The 19,391-nt window shown below is 44.3% G+C and overlaps 1 protein-coding gene across 32 annotated transcripts in view; it reads right to left on the bottom strand.

Annotated features, from left to right (window-relative positions):
• Positions 1–17,678, bottom strand: part of KAT6B (lysine acetyltransferase 6B) — a 207,130-nt gene extending 189,452 nt beyond the window's left edge. For 4 of the 32 annotated variants that reach the window (XM_055275661.2, XM_055275659.2, XM_055275655.2 and 1 more), the window contains exons 1-2: positions 16,831–16,929; positions 3,954–4,023 (exon numbers count right to left, since the gene is read on the bottom strand). The gene's annotated coding sequence lies outside the window, so the exon portion shown is untranslated. Of the gene's footprint in view, positions 1–3,922; positions 4,024–15,213; positions 15,242–15,350; positions 15,417–15,720; positions 16,243–16,649; positions 16,760–16,830; positions 16,938–17,144 lie in introns of those variants that run through there. The other 28 variants (XM_055275658.2, XM_055275657.2, XM_055275653.2 and 25 more) reach the window with 18 other exon arrangements.
• Between the last annotated feature and the right edge of the window lie 1,713 nt (positions 17,679–19,391).

The raw sequence follows: 19,391 nt of genomic DNA on the forward strand, positions 1-19,391 counted from the left end.
AACTTAAAGTGGTAGCAGTAATGTAAGGAGAATTCTGCCATATATTTATAAATACTATAGAAATAAAATAAGGCCCAAGAAATCAGAGTATTTTAAAAAGATACTGTATAAGACAAAATAAACATTCACCTACAACCCAGAGAAGTGGACAATAAAAAATGACTTTATATTGAAATGAGGGATTTAGGTGACATATTAAAATAACTTCTTAAATGCACAGATTATCGGCCGGGCATGGTGTCTCACGCCTGTAATCCCAGCACTTTGCGAGACCAAAGCAGGTGGATCACCTGAGGTCACGAGTTCGAGACTAGCCCGGCCAACATGGTGAAACTCCGTCTCTACTAAAAATACAAAAATTAGCTGGGCATGGTGGCATGTGCCTGTAATCCCAGCTACTAGGGAGGCTGAGGCAGAAGAATCACTTGAACCCGGGAGGCAGAGGTTGCAGTGAGCCAAGATTGTGCCACTGCACTCCAGCCTGGACAAAAAGAGCAAAACTCCATCTCAAAAAAAAAAATGCATAGATTATCACCATTAAAATAAGAAGTCTAGCTGGGCATGGTGGCTCACGCCTCTAATCTCAGCACTTTGGGGGCCTACGGAATCACATCCCCATCCCTTTAACAGAGGTCTATGATACCCTCTAACCCACAAGTTGGAAAATTGAAAATAATATAGTAACATAACCCTTCACCTTTAAGTAGTAGAGCATTCCAGTTATCTTAATATCCAGTTAGCTCATTAAACAGCTCAGTACAAAGAAGGTATATACAAATCTGATTTCCAGGTGGACAGTGGTATTTGTTCTGAGAGATGCCTGGTATATATAAAAACCACCCTAGATCTCCAATCTGGTATTGAGTACATCTACAAAGAGCCTACAAGGAGAAAGAGCCTTGGCCTGGGAATTGGGCCAAACTTGAGCTCTAATCTTGCTCTCCAATGATAACATCCACTTCTTAATTCTTTTTATAGTTTAAACTGTACAGAGTGTGTCATATATAACCTGTCACTTAAACTGCAGAACAACTTTGTGGGTAAACTGAGGCTCGGGAGAAGATGGAATTCACCCAAGGGAAGAGTCAATAACAGATTTAAGGGTCGGACATCATTAATTTCTTTTTTTTTTTTTTTGAGACAGAGTCTCGCTCTGTCACCCAGGCTGGAGTGCAGTAGTGCAATCTCAGCTCACTGTAATCTCTGCCTTCTTGGTTCAAGCGATTCTCCTGCACAGCTTCCCGAGTGGCTGGAATTACAGGAATGTGCCAACACACCCAGCTAATTTTTGTATTTTTAGTAAAGACGGAGTTTTGCCATTTTGGCCAGGCTGGTCTCAAACTCCTGACCTCAGCCCACCTCGTCCTCTCAAAAGTGCTAGGATTACAGGTGTAAGCCACCGTGCCCAGCCAATTCTGAAACCCAACTAAGTCCATCACTGTTCTCACCTGAGCCACAACTGCCTGCTCTAGCTAGTTTTGCCTCTGCAAAGAGACCAACATGGGTCTGAATCCCAGCTCTACCACAATGTCCAGTGGAGGAACCCTGGGTAACTTAAGCTTCCACCACTTTACTCGTAGGCAATACTGTTATATCCCTTACAGACTATTGAGAGGATTAAATGAACACATTATCTAATATTCAATATATAGTTATCACTTTCATCAAATGCAATGTCTACATACTTTGAAATTTTTCTAATAAAATACAAAATTAAAGTTATCTGTGATTATTTATTTAGACAGACTATACCTAAGAGGAGAAAATAATATCTTTCCTTAAAAACTTTGGCCAGACATACTGAAGAATATAGTATTTGCTCTCAGAGATCCTGGAATGTTGCTGAAAAACAGTTGGGTCATTGAACTATACTTTTTCAAACAGTACAGTTTTAAATGCCAACCCAAAATGCCACCTTAAAGGAGGCAGTTTAAACAAGATTGTCCCTGTGATCAGTAAGCTGTAAATTCACTCTACTCATTTTCCCCTCAGATTCAGGAACTTGGGGCTGAAGGTCATCCAGTCTAACCTCTAGTTATCCAATAAAAGATCCCTGCCCAATATCCCAAATAGATGGGCAATGAGTCTTTACATTTTTAAAATACTTCCAATGATTGATAATTTGTCACTTTTTGAGGTAGCTCACCCCACTGTTGCACAGCTCTAACTAAATTTCTTGCTCAGAGAAGCAAAAATCTGCCACCCCATAACTTTGACCCACTAGTCCTATTCCCTGGAAGGATCCCAAGACAATTCTTAGTATTTCTTCAATATGAGAGGCCTTAAAATGTCCAAAAACAAGTACCTTTTGAAAACCACTACAACAAAACCCCATGCTACCTCCAGCCATAACTTAGACCACTCATATCCCAGTTCCTTAACCCTTCCACATATCACATTGTTTCAAAGCACCACCTTCTCTTGGTTGCTCACTAGTTTGGCTATTGGCCATCTTAAAATATGACAGTTCAGGCATTATCCAATTATAAATGTAACCCAAATTACAGGAACTTCCTCAATACCCCTGCCACGCAAGTGGCCATGGTGAGCATGCAGTCCAACTAAAAATCCCAGATCTTTTTTCAAAAAGTGCTGTCAAGTTGAGTCTTTCCACGCCTTTCCTTCTGCAAATTGAAATGCTGCGATTTAACGTTTATTACAGTTCAATTTCATCTCGTTGATTTAAGCCTATCTTCCAACCTGCTAAAGATTGTTTTGAATCTGGATTCTGTCATCTATGTCATCTACAAATCTAATAAGTACTCACTTTTGTTTCATTATATAAACCCTTGACAAAAATGTTAGACTTGGAACACAGTGTGTTTAGGAATGAAATCACTGGCTTTCACAGTGCAACCACTTTCAGGATAGAACACAGAATCATTCTCTGTCAGTAAGTTTAGAACAGGAAATTGATCTTTCCAAAGTAAAATGGTTTCAGGCAAAATTTCATTAGAAGATATTTCACTGTATCCAAGTAATTATTTAATCTTTCATCATTTATTCAGGATGAATCACAACTAATTTAATTTGACTGCACAAAATACAACTGCAGAAAGTAGAAGAGGTCACAGGAAAAGTGCCCAATATTGCCAAGTTGCTTTTAGCTGATTTGGTTACACAGGCAAATGAACGTACATTAAAACAAAATGCGTAGCCAGGCATAGTGGCTCACACCTGTAATCCCAGCACTTTGGGAGGCCAAGGCAGGTGGATCACCCAAGGTCAGGAGTTCAAGACCAGCCTGGCCAACATGGTGAAACCCCGTCTCCACTAAAAATACAAAAAATTAGCGAAGCATGGTGGCACGCGCCTATAATCCCAGCTACTCAGGAGGCTAAGGCAGGAGAATCGCTTGAACCCAGGAGACAGAGGTTGCAGTGAATCAAGATTACACCATTGCACTCCAGCCTCGGCAAAAAGAGTGAAACTCCATCTCAAAAAAAAAAACAAAAACAAAAACAAAATGTGTTTCATAACAAATAGATACCCAAAATATACCTTCATGACAAGCTTTTCCCACAATCTTTTTTTTTTTTTCTTTTTTTTTTTGAGACAGAGTCTTGCTCTTGTTGCCCAGGCTGGAGTGCAATGGCATGATCTCGGCTCACTGCAATCTCCACCTCCCAGGTTCAAGCAATTCTCCCGCCTCAGCCTCCCAAGTAGCTGGGATTACAGGCGCCCACCACCACGCCCAGCTAATTTTTGAATTTTTAGTAGAGACGGGGTTTTGCCATGTTGGCCAGGCTGGACTCAAACTCCTGATCTCGTGATCCACCCACCTCGGCCTCCCAAAGTGTTGGGATTACAGGCGTGAGCAACTGCACCCAGCCCACAAATCTTTACCCACAATCATTTATGTCCATAAAATAATTGTTTATATCCATTACCAACACATTTCAATAAGACTGTCATTTTATACCTTAAAAATGTAATAAAATAAGGGAAAGTACCAGAATTGGAACTTCAAACGTTTTAACAGTCCATGACAAAAATGGAGATTATCCAGGTCTTCAGGCAAATCTGCCAAAAGAAAAAAGGAAATGTTCATTTGGACATAAGGACATCCTTAAATTCAGCAACCATCCATGTATCTCCACAAGCATTCAAGACAAAAATCTCCAATGAGTTATTATACTACATTTGGTGATATAATAATTCTTTCAGACCACTGAAGGATTCTTATAAATATGGAACTTGAGACAGAAAATGAAGCCCCAAGGACCCAGCCAAGTGCCTAAAGAAGTAAATTTCATCCGTAAGCCCAGACCTGTTCAAATTTTAAAAATCAGGTTTGTGATAGATTCCTAAGAAAAAATCTCATCATGGAAAAACAAAAACAAAAACAAAAACCCACTACTACTCAAATAGCCAAACAGATATAACATTTATCGGAAAAAAAAGATAGTCAAAAGTTGTTTTAAGGTCAGCATTCACGTTCCTGGGCAGCATTCGCTGTTTGTCCCAAAGGCCACCAGGCACCTAGGTACTGAATGGACTACCCAGATATGACCAATAAGCTCACCTACAAGAAAAACGTACCAGTTTACATAATAGTAAATATGTATTGACACAAGTCACATTTTAGGACAGCAGTGATTATTTTTACTTGAAAAGTAAAAAATAAATTTAAAAGAACAATTGTGAATAATTGCATTTTGATCTTATGTAAAACAATCAAGGAACCTTGGATCCTCCTTCTCCCCACCCCCAGCCACGACACACATCCCACTCCTCAATTTAATCTCAAAATTAGCTCTCATCTGACACCAACCAACAGAGTTAATTAGGCAGAAGCAGATGTAACTCAGTAGCTCTTTGCTACAAGCAGAATCAGTGTTTAAAAAAAAAAAAATACACAGCTAGGAGAGGAACAAAATCAGAAGTCTCTTATCTGTAGCCAATTCTCAACTAAACACATGTATATTATCCACTTTGTATATTATCCACTGCAAATTTTTTAATCTTAGGCTGATTTGTTTCCAACATCCCACTGGCCCCACTGTAAATTCGTATAAGCAAGAGAATAGATTGAAAACCAATTTCATTTTAGCCTAAGCAGTATCTAACTGGAAAGACAAATCCACAGGAAAAAAATCACATAATTCATTCAAAAGCCAAATAGGAATGATTTTTTTTTTCCTGATTTGGAATTATCCACACCATTTCTCTTTTTCAGAGCACAGGGATTTGTTTCACATGTAGATAGGACATTCTATCACAAGCGAAAACCCTAAAATCATTATTCTCTTTTCATTTTTTTCTATAAAAACTTGAAAGTTAGATTAAAAGGCTATCAAAAAGGTAGCAAATCATCCTAAATTAATTCTGGGGATTTATGCTACATCAAATTAAATTATTCTATTTTCTAAGGTTGTGAATCATTTTATTTTTAACTACAAAATATCAGTAAATTATATGGTTGTATCATACAGTCTTATAATATAACACTATTTACATCATTCATTATAAATATTCTAAACATATCTAGAGAAATGCTTAGTCCAGCACTGAGCTTTTAGCTTCACTGGTATTACATAAACATCAACACTATTCAGAAATATTCATGTCAGCATAAGAAGAGTCAAAATATCCTGGATCATAAGTATTATGCGAGGCCTCCTCTAAGCTTTTACTAAAGCTGTGTGTGTTGTTTCAAAATCAATGTCATAACACTCGAGTCATGAGATTATGGATGAGCCAAAAAACAGTGGTAGAAAAAAACAAAGATTAATAACAGAGTTTACACTTTTGTCATCCTGAGTTTTACTTGCTAACAGTTATTTTTAACTCTTTTACTTTCATAAGCTCCTGGCTTTTTCTTTCTTTTTTTTTCCCCAAAGGGATCACTGTCGGAAAACCTGGATTTTTTCAAAGCCCATTGTGTAACTGAGTGAGCATCCACAAATCTAAGCAGTATCTTCCGAAACAGAACAGAACTGTTTAGGGGAAGGGACCTTGACTTATTTTTCTTCTATCAGCATACAGCTCAGGTTATTGGCAGAGTTGCTCAAAATAGTGTCCTTGGTTAACAAATATCTGTTGTCTGACAACATCAAACGCCATCCATATGGTGATATTTGTTATCTTTCAAATCCTGGATTCATCTATTTCCTCTGAAATCAATGCTTCAGGCCCAAAACATGTGAACTGGGAGGTGAGGTTATAAATACTAATCAAAGAAAAACCAACAAATATTTAGCGAGCTGATGCTCCCTGCATGCAGCCCTGTGGTAGGTACTATGGGGAATACAAAGCAAAGCTAGAGACAGAACATATAAGAAGCAATTAAGAAATAACAAAGCACTGTTTGGCAGTTACTCAAAAAGTTAAACACAGAATTACCATATGGTTCTGTAATTCTATTTCTAGGTATAGACTCAAAAGAACTAAGAACAGATACTCAAACAAGTACACATACACTCATGTTCATAACAAAACTATTCACAATAGCCAAAAGGTGTAAACAGCCCAAATGTCCATCAACAGATGAACAGATAAACAAAATGTGGTATATCCATACACTAGAATACTATACAACCATAAAAAGCAATGAAGTTTCGATATATGCTACTACAACGTGGATGGACCCCAAACACGTTATGCTGTGAAAGAAGCCAGACACAAAAGGCCACACATCATATAATTTCATTCATATGAGACATCCAGAATAGATAAATGCATAGACAAAACATAGATTGGTGGAGTCTCAGGGACATATCTAGAGAAGCTGCTTAATGGGTAAGGGGTTTTATTTGGGATCAATAGAAATGTTTTGGAACTTGATAGTGGCCGTGGCGACACAACACTGAATGTACTAAATGCCACTGATTTGTTCACTTTTTAATGGTTTTTTCATTTTATGTTATGTGAGTTTCACCTCAATAAATTGTTTAAAAAAAAAGAAATAACAAAGCACTAAACTATAATAATAATAATACCAACCATTTCCTGACACCTACTGTGGTCCAGGTACTTTACATAGATTATCAGTAAACCTTAAAACAACCCTGTAAGGTAGCATTGTTGTTTTTACAAACGGAAAACAGGCTTGACTTAACCAAGATCTCAGAGCCATTAAGTCATGAAGGATTTTAATTCAGATGCCAAAGCCCAAACTCTTTCTGTCTCTCCAGAGGTTTTCAAACTAGGCTCTTTGGATCTCTTGTGACAAGGGGTTACTTTGGGTATTTTCAGGTACCCCTTGTGGGTTAAACTTTGGGCCATCGCAGCACCTTGAACCCAACAGTGCAGCTCCACTTTAACTGTTTTACGTATATTGGTCTTCCCCATAACATTCGCTTTAAAGAAAGTGTTCCTCTGATTACAGAAGGAAGAAGTCTGGAAACAACTGTGACTATACTACCTTGCTGAAACCATGTGAAAGATGGATGAACATCTCTTGGATGGATGGGACTGAAACTGGACCTTGGAAGATAATGCTGAGCCTGGATAAGTGCCCCACCGTCCCTCTGCCCAAATTCAAATCCTTCATGGCCCAGTGCAAACAACAACTTCTCAAAAGCCCAAACATCTTTGTCTAACAGGAAGCTTTTAGCTTTTTTACTGTTTTGACATTCATTTCCCACTTTGTATCATGCTCACTTGTGTATTAACCTTGTCGCCCCTACTAGACTGTAAAATTCTTAAAAACAGGATTCATGCTTGATTCATCTTTGTATACCCTAAGATTTCGCAAGACCACAACTTGATCATAAGAGGGTTTCAATGCCTATTTGCTAAATAAATGTATCAGGGAATGAATGAAGGAAATCAAAGTGAAATAACAGAAGCTAAGAATGAGCTGTCAAACAAAAGGGACACCAAGTCCATGTGCCTGACTAGAACAGGTACATGCTCAAAAGAGATAAAGAAACTAAGTTGGGCCAGGCACAATGGCTCATGCCTCTAATCCCAGCACTTTGGGAAGTCAAGGCAGGAGGATTACTTGAGGCCAGGAGCTTGAGACAAGCCTAGGCAACACAGCAAGACCCCACCTCTACAAAAATAAAAAATTAGGTGGGTGTGGTGGTGTACCCCTGTAGACCCAGCTACTTAGGAGACTGAGGCAAGAGGATCTCTTGAGCCGCCCAGGAGGTTGAGGCTACAGTGGGCTATGATTGTGCCACTGCTCTCCAGCCTAGGCAACTGAGCAAGACTCTGTCTCTAGAAAAGACAATATAATTTAAAAATAAAAACCAGAAATAGGCCGGGCGCAGTGGCTCACACCTGTAATCCTAGCACTTTGGGAGGCCAAGGCGGGCAGATCACGAGGTCAGGAGATTGAGACCATCCTGGCCAACATGGTGAAACTCCATCTCTACTAAAATACAAAAAATTAGCCAGGCGTGGTGGTGTGTGCCTGTGGTCCCAGCTACTCGGGAGGCTGAGGCAGGGGAATTGCTTGAACCCCGGAGGCGGAGGATGCAGTGAGCCGAGATCGTGCCACTGCACTCCAGCCTGGCAACAGAGCCAGAATCCATCTCAAAAAAAAAATAAAACAGAAATAAAGTTGGCTGTGAAAAAAGCCAAGCTGTGGTGTGTGAATGTGACAGATGAATAGGAAGCCACTGCAGGAGCAGGTGACACCATAATGCACAGGGAAGGGCATGCACATACACACACAAACCTGTTGAATGTTTGAATCACTCTGGCAATAGTATCCATCTACTCTGGAGAGAAGGGTGATTGAAGGAAAAAACAAAAGCAACCAGTATTTCATCTCTCCAAACATCAATCTTGTTCAACTTATATTTATGAGCCTAACTCAGCAGCAAGCCCAGAGCAGGCACTCAATAAAACATTAGTTGAACTGAATATTTAATTCCTCATCTTTTTAGAGTAACACTAAGTTCTTTCCCACTACTCATTAACAAAGAGAGTTTTCAATTCATAAGCTAATAATGTTTTCCAAGGATTTCTAAGAGGCTAAATCACCATAAAAATTATCATTTCAACTAATACATATTATATTAATTGCAAGTTTAATTTTTCATGTCATGCTCTCCTAGTTGACAATATCCTTGTTATGTCATTAAACTATAATTGTGTAAATGTGATCAACAAACAATAACTGAACCATCAATAAACTATTATGGCTTCCATAATCCCTAGCAAAGATTAGTTTCAACATCATCATCATAAATTAGTAGAGACAGGTCCCAGATCTCCTGGTGAAACCCATGAATTAGGTTTGCATAGTTATCCCTGCATTTAAGTGCTCAATAGTTTCAGTCTCTAAAATTTAATCACACTGTTAGGAACCTCACAGGAAATGTGATCCCTTGTAAAACAGAGGAATTTAGAGACAAGATGAAAAGTCATTTGAAATCATCAGGCCTTTGGAGCCAGGGTACACTGATTAGTAATGATGTATTTTAACTAAGCACTTTCACTTAAGAAATAATCAACTAAATTTAGAGTGTCCTTTTTTGGCATTTAAAAATTCCTATTCATCCTAGATTTCTCCCTAATTACAAATTAGCTTTAGTTGGTTTTTGATGACAAAGACTGAGAATAATGTATTAAGGAAAAAAATGTGATTTTTTATTTTTATTTTTTTTGAGACAGAGTCTCACCCTGTTGCCCAGGCTGGAGTGCAATGGCGCGATCTCAGCTCACTGCAACCTCCACCTCCTGGGTTCAAACGATTGTCCTGCCCCAGCCTTCTGAGTAGCTGGGATTACAGGCACATGCCACCATGCCATTGTTTGTTTGTTTGTTTGTTTTATTTTTAGTAGAGACAGAGTTTTATCATGTTGGCCAGGCTGGTCTCGAACTCCTGACCTCGTGATCCAGCCGCCTGAGCCTCCCAAAGTGCTGGGATTACAGGCATGAGCCATCGCGCCCGGCCAAAAAATGTGGTTTTTAAAAAACTTTTTAAAATAGAGATACAAGGCCAGGCTCGGTGGCTTATGCCTATAATCCCAGCACTTTGGCAGGCCAAGGCAGGTGGATCACCTGAGGTCAGGAGTTTGAGACCAGCCTGGCCAACATGGTAAAACCCCATCTCTACTAAATACAAAAAATTAGCAGGCATGGTGGCGCATGCCTGTAATCCCAGCTCTTTGGGAGGTTGAGGCAGGAGAATCACTTGAACCCAGGAGGCGGAGGTGGCAGTGAGCCAAGATTACACCATTGCACTCCAGCCTGGGCAACGAGAGCAAAACTGTATCTCAACAAAATAAATAAGATAAAATAAAGATGCCAAAAAATCTAAATAAATAAATAAAAATAAAGGCGGGGGCCTCACTATGTTGCCCAGGCATGTCTTGAACTCCAGGGCTCAAGGGATCCTTTCACTGTAGCCTCCCAAAGTAGTGGGATTACAGGCATGAGCCACTGCACCTGGCTGAGAAAAATCTGACATCTTAACTTTTTTATGATTCTTTTGAAAAATAGATTATTACAGGATTCTTTGTTAACTGTATTACAGATGTCTTCAGACCAGATATCCAGATACCCTGAAAAATTCAGGATCCCTTGAGAGTTTCATAAATATTATAGCTCTACTCTAAAAAATAAGCACATGTACCCATATACACTGGTATACATTTTCAAGGGTTAACAGACATTCTGTCATCCACCCATGGACCGCTTAAGGTCCACTGGCTATATACAGAGAGGTATTTTATCCAGTTTCACAACAGTTAGCTTTGTGTGCTTTAGTTAAGACATGTTACATCAAGAGTAAGAAAGTTATTCTTTTTGGTTTTGGATATTATCAAAAAACAGGTTTCTGACATTTTAATCAACAAGTAGGTGTGCTGTGATGGGAAGTATCAGTCAGGGATCCAGTCCCCATTCTGCTAGCTACCTAGGCTAGGGGATATTGGACATGTTACTAAATCAATCTAAGTCTCTGTTTTCTCTTCTGTAAAAATGAGAATACTTCTCGGTTTTACAGAACCGTTAAGAGGAATCACTGAGATAACAAATATGAAAGCAGCAAGGATGATGGCAGACACATAGCAGGAACACAATAAAATGCTAGCTCATAAAAGGAAAAAGGGCAATACAGTCAGCTGGAGACCTGTAAAATCTAATCTGGCTGAACTTCTGTCTATATGACCATTTTCTCCTAAGAGACAGGAGAAGTCGGCACCTGGCTCTTAGTTATAGCCACAGAGAAGTAAAAATTCAAGACAGAGAATAGAAGAAAGTGAAGGAAAGCAAAAATAGATTGTAATGGTGACGCTGGGGTCAAGAAGAGTGTATTTTACTCATAGTTATACATTGTTTAAGGTCAACAAAGCTTTTAAAAGATAGTACTGCATAGGAGAATATCTTCTTGACCTCAGGGTAGGAAAAGTCTTAAAACAAGACACAAAAGGCACTAACCATAAAGACCAATAAATTTGTCTCCATTAATATTAAGAACTTCTGTTCATTAAAAGACACCATAAAGAGAGTGAAAAGGCAAGCCACAGTATTTGCAACATACACACATGACAAAGGACTTGTATTCACAGTAAATAAAGAACTTCTAAATAGCAATAAAGATACAAGGCCCAACTTCTAAAAGCAGAGTGGAAAAGACTTGAACAGAACTTTATAAATGAGGCTATCTAAATGGCTAAAAAAGCATACGAAGAGCTGGCCGGGCGCAGAGGCTCACACTTGTAATCCCAGCACTTTGGGAGGCCAAGACAGGCAGATCAACTGAGATCAGGAGTTCGAAACCAGCCTGTCCAACATGGCAAAACCCCATCTCTACTAAAAATACAAAAAATCAGCCGGTTGTAGTAGCAGGCACCTGTAATCCCAGCTGCTCGGGAGGCTGAGGCAGGAGAATCGCTTGAACCCAGGAAGCAGAGGTTGCAGTGAGCCAAGATCACGCCACTGCACTCCAGCCTGGGCGACAAAAGCGAAACTCCGTCTCAAAAAAAAAAAAAAAAATACGTATATATGAAGAGCTGTGCAATCTGATTACTAATCAGGTAAGTGCAAAATTTACCATATTGGCTAAAATTGTAAAAGCTAAAAAGGCTGAGATTGGAGAGGGTGAGAAGCAAGGGAATTCATATACTGCTGGAGGGAGTGTAACCTGGTACAATACTTTAGGAGAGTTTGGTACTTAGTAAAGATGAAGACAAGCATACCTTATGACTAGGTGACCATACAATTCATCATCTAAACCTAGATACTTTTGAAAACTAAAAGTGTTACAGTTACACTGGGAAAATAAGCAAAAACCAGGACAAATGGTCACCCTAGCTATAAACCGGCAATTTTATTCCTAGGTGTATACCTTAGAGAAACTTGTGCACATGGGCACCAGATGACAGGTATAGGAATGCTCCTAGCAGCTTTGTTCACAATTGCCCCAAACTTGAAACAACTCAAATATTCGGCAACAATGGAATGGATGATACGAAAATTGGTGTATTCCCTTTCTGGGGTGTGCGAGAAGACAAGTATCAGAAGATCATGGGAGTCCCATAAAAAGGTGCTTAAAGGTGCTTTGGAAATGCAAATTAAGGCATTACAGGCAAGAAATATTCCATCACCCCACTTCTCCCATCCATGCATCATTTACCATTCTGCAACAAAGACTGACCACTACAGCTCACACATCCCTACTTACATAAAATATTTCTTTCTTTTTTTTTTTTTTTTTTTGAGACAGAGTCTCGCTCTGTCACCAGGCTGGAGTGCAGTGGTGCAATCTCGGCTCACTGCAACCTCTGCCTCCCAAGTTCAAGTGATTCGCCTGCCTCAACCTCCCGAGCAGCTGGGACTACAGGCGCCCGCCACCACGCTCAGCTAATTTTTTGTATTTTTAGTAGAGACAGGGTTTCACCGTGTTGGCCAGGATGGTCTTATTTCTTGACCTCACGATCCATCCACCTCGGCCTCCCGAAGTGCTGGGATTACAGGCGTGAGCCACCACACTCGGCCACATAAAACTATTTATTTAATCCTAGCACTCTGGGAGGCTGAGGTGGGTGGATCACCTGAGGTCAGGAGTTTGAGACCAGCCTGGCCTGCATGGCGAAACCCCACCTCTACTAAAAATAAAAAATTAGGTGGGCACATGTCTGTAATCCTAGCTACCTGGGAAGCTGAGGCAGGAGAATCGCCTGAACCCAGGAAGTGGAGGTTGCAGTAAGCCGAGATCGTGCCCCTGCACTCCAGCCTGGACAACAGAGCAAGACTGTCTCAACAACAAAAAAAAAAACTGTTTCCTTTTCTCTCAATACAAATGTAGGCATGTGTAAGCACATGGAAAACTGAGGGTACACTGTAGAGAACTAGGAGACTGAAAGCCAGATCACTTAGTTACGTCTTTTATTAATTGATATGTGAAAGTCCATGAGAGCTTCTGAAGCACATTAAAATTATTAAACTTCCTCATCTACTTTCTAATACTCACGCTATTTACCTTTCATTCATGCTATGCCTCACATCTGACAGTTTCCACCCGATCTTCAAAAGCAGTGTGTGAAATAAACACATGCTATAATAGCAATGACATAATATCCAATCTACTCAGAAGCCTAAGTGTGGCTGGTAAGCAAAACTTCCTCTGCCGACCGTGTCATGACCATCAGCCATTCCCTAAATTCCTCCTTTAATGTTAAAATATTCCTCTGTCTCTATCTTTTCTTTTCTTTTTTTTTTTTAAACCATCACTTCACCTTCCCAACCTTTAACTCTCAGTAGAAGTTCTCGGAAAAGAAGAAACATGTGCATTTTCCTTTCCTTCTTAAAAACATAAAATACTGTCCAAATTCATTTTGATAAATGTGTAAAGAACTTATGAATGCCTGGGCGCGGTGGCTCACGCCTGTAATCCCAGCACTTTGGGAGGCCGAGGCCGAGGCGGGTGGATCACAAGGTCAGGAGTTCGAGACCATCCTGGCTAACACGGTGAAACCCCGTTTCTACTAGATATACAAAAAATTAGCCGGGCGTGGTGGCGGGTGCCTGTAGTCCCAGCTACTCTGGAGGCTGAGGCAGGAGAATGGCATGAACCCAGGAGGCAGAGCTTGCAGTGAGCCGAGATGGCGCCACTGCACTCCAGCCTGGGCAACAGACTGAGACTCCAACTCAAAAAAAAAAAAAAAAAAAATTAACTTATGAATAAGAAAAAAATAGAGTGTTTTATTTCAAGGCTATGCCAAAAAATCTAGGGTATACAAGTAAGACAGGAAGAATGCACTTAAAAAAAAAACACAAAAAAAACCTTCTTGGGGCCCCATAGAACTAAGACTGTTCGAACACAACTAATTCCCATTTGCTACTTCCACCTTCTGTCCATATAGGAGGGGTCTTCATATGCTCTACCCTGAATTTCCTTGGTACCTCCAACCCCAAACATACTTGGTTCATTGGTCTTCATTTCCTATTTCCTACATCTGTAATTCTTTATCACTACTCCTTCACAACTTCTGTCTAATACTCTCTTTAAGACGTCCCAACACCTTCTACCCATTACAGGGCTTCAACTCCTTCATGGGGCATAAGACACCATTTGTAATCTAACCCCTCCTCTGCCTTTGCCTGGTCATCTACCACTCCCTGTACTCTGCCCATAGCAAAGTACTAGCAAATTCAAAGCTATGCAAAATGTCCTATCCCAAGGTATGGTGCATGTCTCTTCCTGGGATACCCTGCTGCCCGACACTCCCTTGAAGACTCCAGACCAAGTTTAACATAATGAATCCAGCCTATCACGGGTCACCATAGCTCACGTCTGTAATCCCATCACTCAGGTAGGCAGAGGTGGGCAGATCACTTGAGGCCAGGAGTTCGAGACCAGCCTGGGCAACATAGTGAGACCCTTTTCTCATTTTTATAAAAAATAATAAATAAATACAGCCTATCAAACAACTTGTCTCCCAAACTAACACCTTTCTTTGCCCCATCCTCACCCCTGGCACAGTCCACCAAATCACATTCACTCAAAATTACTGTACAGCTCCACTCACTTTCTTCACAGTTGCCGCCTTGTCCCACCCCTACCAATCCCTTGACCCCAGATTTTCTGCCACAGATTTATTTTGCAAGTTCTAAACAGCTTCTCTCCCCTCCCTTCAAATTTAAGTTTGCTCTGCTGTCTTAGCATCATCTTTCAGAAACTCTCCCAAACACAACCATCCATCCTTCCACGTTTTTAAAAATACTTCATACCCCAAAGCTAGCAAACCTCCTTCTTATTCCAACATGCCGATCCACCCAGATACCTCTTTCCCGTCACTGCAATCGTACCTGCTCCTCACATGCGCCTCAATGCCTCCCCAAACCCAACACTCTGCACCGCTTCAACTCTACTCCACCTCCACCACACCCAAATCCACCTACTCTGAGCCCAGACAACTGCAATCTCGCCTTCGGCATCCTCTCACCTGCCCTCACACACCCCTCGGTCCACCTTCCCACCGCTCCTACCAGTTCACTCCCACTCAGAAATTCCCTCTCAGCCCCCGCCTTCCGACTCCCCGAACCCCGCCCCTACCCGGTCCCGCCCCGCCCCCTCCGCCCTCGAGCCCCGCCCCTTGCCCTAGAGGCCCTGCCGAGGGGCGGGGCCTGTCCCTCCACCCCTTTCCCCCGCCCCCTACCGTCACGCTCAGGGGCAGCCTGACCCCGAGCGGCCCCGCGGTGACCCTCGCGCAGAGGCCTGTGGGAGGGGCGTCGCAAGCCCCTGAATCCCCCCCGTCTGTTCCCCCCTCCCGCCCAGTCTCCTCCCCCTGGGAACGCGCGGGGTGGGTGACAGACCTGGCTGCGCGCCACCGCCACCGCGCCTGCCGGGGGCGCTGCCGCTGCCTGAGAAAGAAGCCGCGGCTGCCGCCTGGAGGAGGTGCCGTCGCCTCCGCCACCGCTGCCGCCGCCGCCAGGGGTAGGAGCTAAGCCGCCGCCATTTTGTGTCCCCCTGTTGTTGTCGTTGACATGAATCCGACATGACACTGATTACAGCCCAATGGAGTCTCATTAAACCCGAGCCGCGGCCCCGCCCCGCCGCTGCTCCATTGGAGGAGACCAAAGACACTTAAGGCCACCCGTTGGCCTACGGGTCTGTCCGTCACGCACTCACTAACCACTCTGCAGCCCATTGGGGCAGGTTCCTGCCGGTCATCTCGCTTCCACATAGACACACCCCTCGACCCATCATTCCCCCCTCCGGCACCACCCCGGGGGAGGGTCCACTGCCAGTACCAATCAACAGATCGCTGGGTCCGCCTCTTCCGGGCACCTATTGGTCCAGCCCTTTTTCTCTCTCCTAGATACCGCGCCACCTCTACTTCCACCTACCCGCCCCCTCCACCTCTAGGAAAGGATTGGGTCTACTCGCAGCAGAGGAGCTTGGCCTTATTGGCTGCAGACGACGCCAATCAGGAGGCCTTTTCCCTCTCCCCTCCCCCACTCAACCCCAAACCCCCTAGCCCGCAGCTAAAGTTTGTGTGAGAGCTGATCGCTGGCGGCGGCCGCAGGATTTAGGGGTGGGCGCGGGCGGGCGCGCGCGGGCGGGCACGCGAAGTTAAAATTCGAGGTTCTCAGTCTCCAGCTCCTTCGGTGGAGTGTGCGGACGGGCGCGCCGCCCGGAGCGTTCCATCCCGCCCCCTCCTCCACCCTCTCTCCCGTCCCGTCCCGGGCGACTACTCGCCCGCCCCCTGGCTCGCATCCTTCCCCCCCCAACACATCCCTACCTTGCCAGCCCCAGGCCGGGTGCAGGCAGAACGATGTCGCTGCAGCCTCCTCGCCATCCCATGCCGCGGGGGAGCAAGCCCCTACCCACCGGGCGTGCACCCCCCGGCTCCACACTCGCCCGTGTCTGCAAGCACGTGCACCGTTCGCCGCTGCCTCCGGCCACCCCGATCCCCGGCTAACCTCGCCTGCAGCCCGGCCAATCGCTCGCTGCCCTTTGTTGCTGCAGCCTGGGTCTCCCCGCTGCCTTCCTCAGCCTCCGCCTCGTCCTTTGCCAGCCGCCCGGGTCCGCAGCGCCGCGCTCCCCCCGCCCGGGACCCACCGCCGCCGCCTCCTTCTCCTCCTCCGCCTCCTCCTCCTCGGCTCCGGGCTGCAGCGCACAGAGCCCGAGGCAGCGCCGCCCAGCCCCGCTCCCCCCGCGCCGCCCGCCAGCCCGCCCGGCCTGGCCGGGGGCGCAGCCCGGACCCCGCCCGCTCCAGTCTCCGCCCCGGGGGTACCTGCCTCCGCCCCGGGGGGCTCCTCTCGCCGCCCTCGGGGGAGGGCGGGGACGCTGGTGTCCGCGGGAGGATGGGGACGCCTGGGCCGTTTGGGGCGGGGAGTGTGCCCGCTGGGGCTGGGACTGAGGTGCGGTCCTCGCCAACGCGCCCCCCCTCCCGTCGCTGTGGGCCCCAAACTTCGTCCTTCGCCCAGGCTTTGCGCCCTCGGGCGATCGCGGCAGTTTTGGGGTGGGGGACGCCTCGGGAGCTGTGTCTACCCTGATCGGGAGGAAGAGGGAGCAGTGACATTCAGCGACTGCGGACAGGGCACGGCGGCGGCATCCTTGGGTGGGAGTGGGGATGTCAGACGCGGGCTGGAGAGGGAAGCTGCCCCCCAGGATGCCCTCTCCCTGCCTGCGAGGAGCTGGCGAGCTCAGCCGCGTTCTGGGTGCTTTCTTGGGCGGTGCAGGCGAATGGTAGAGGGGCTGAGGCGGGAGGGGGGCGGGGAAGACCGCTGGGGGGGCCCTTCCCCCCCTCTCTTTTAGCCAGCGCTCTAAGGAAGGCTGATGGCGAAGTTCGGTTTTCCAGTCTTCCTCTGGGCCCCCCGAGTTCCTGAGGCCCACTTGAGGGAGACTGGGGGCTCCTCTGGACGCCCAGGCGAGGCCACTCTGACGCTGCCCATATGCCTCCCAGAGCTCTCTGGACTCTGAAAAGAGCGCCCCTGGTTCTTTCCGGAGGTGAATGGGATGCTGGCAAGGGAGACTTCAGAAAATAGGAAAGGTGGTCTGAGAAATGGCTCCTAGAGAGTTTGAGCACGAAGTTTCCCTCCCAGGCGCCATTTCTTTGAGAGGGGGAGGAGAACTATGGCTTTGCAAAAGAACCAAGTTTCAGGCATGGTGGCCTGGGTGGAAAACCACCTGTTGCCTGAAGTCTGTCCCTGGAGTCAGAGCCATCTTGGGCCTGGGCATGGCGATGCAGGGTGCCAGGGAGGGGAGGCCTCAGGCTTCCTGCCCTGGTTGACTCCTGCAGCCTCATGCCACTGACACTGCAGCGGCATCTTCACCTTCCTATTAGAAACCACTGTACAACTAGATAGGTACTTTGTTAGGACAACTTATCTTCGTCCTTATCTCAGACAAAACAAGCAGCACACGCAGCCCGCAGCCCTGTCTTCAAATGCAGACCACAACACACACTTCATTTTTTAAAGATGGTCTGCTGCTTTGGGGTGTGAGCTCCCTCTCCTCCTGAGCTTCTTGGCAGCAAGGTGAGAAAGGAACTTAGACAAAGGGCACAGAGTTGGATGAAAGGATAGAGAAAGGTCGAGGGGGAGCAGAAGAGTTGTAATACTACACTACAAACTGTCACCGGTTCCATTATAAACAGTTTTTATAGGTGTTTTATTACTTGGTTGTTAGTTTTTAAAACACAAACCTCTTTAGATTAAATCTTGGCATTCACAGGCTCAGCCCAGGGAAACAAAACACAGAGAAAACTCCAGCCTCCGCTTGGCTACCTTTGAGTTACATTGCTGATAAAACAAACAGCAGGTTGGGTTTCCTCAGACTCTGTCCCAGCCTCGTTTATTTAGTATCTTCAATAGCTTGCTCAAGGTGAATTTTTACAAACCATTAGTTCATAATTCAGTCTAGTTCATTTAGGTGTTTCGAAGAGAAGGACACTTATAAGGTGTGCTTTTTAATAATGCAGGTGCTGGGATTTTTATTCTCCAAGAAGTTACTAAATAAACTTAAGAATCCTGGCCCACTCTTTATTTAGGCTTTCTGTTCTTTTTTTTTTTTCTTATGGTCTGCCCAGATGCACTTTATTTTGTAAATTGCATTTGTGACCCTCAGACTGCATTTTATCTCAAGCAATAAAAATAAACCATGCCTTAATTAAAAACAAGTTTGAAAACCCCGAATCTGTACACTCAAACTAAAGTACGTTAAAAGAAGCAGCTAAAGACAATAAAAGCCAAAAAGTCCACGTTTAAGATGCCTTGAGCCAATGAATTGTGGGTGATTTGTGAGCACCCAACACTCATTATCACTAATGTATTATTCCACAAGGATCTCCAGTGCATCAAGAAGTGAAGAGAAATCGGCTATGTTTGCCTAAACTTATGCTCTTGTAACCCCAGGAGCTCAGCAGTACAGAAGAGAGAAATGTCTTCATTCAACATCTTGATATGTTTCTTGAGATTCTGTTCTTAGCAAGCATAGTTCTGTAACAGGAATGTGGCAAGGAATCCGTAGCTTTCCCATT

Source organism: Symphalangus syndactylus, chromosome 4, assembly GCF_028878055.3.
Source record: "Symphalangus syndactylus isolate Jambi chromosome 4, NHGRI_mSymSyn1-v2.1_pri, whole genome shotgun sequence".
In the NCBI taxonomy this organism is placed as follows: domain Eukaryota; kingdom Metazoa; phylum Chordata; class Mammalia; order Primates; family Hylobatidae; genus Symphalangus; species Symphalangus syndactylus.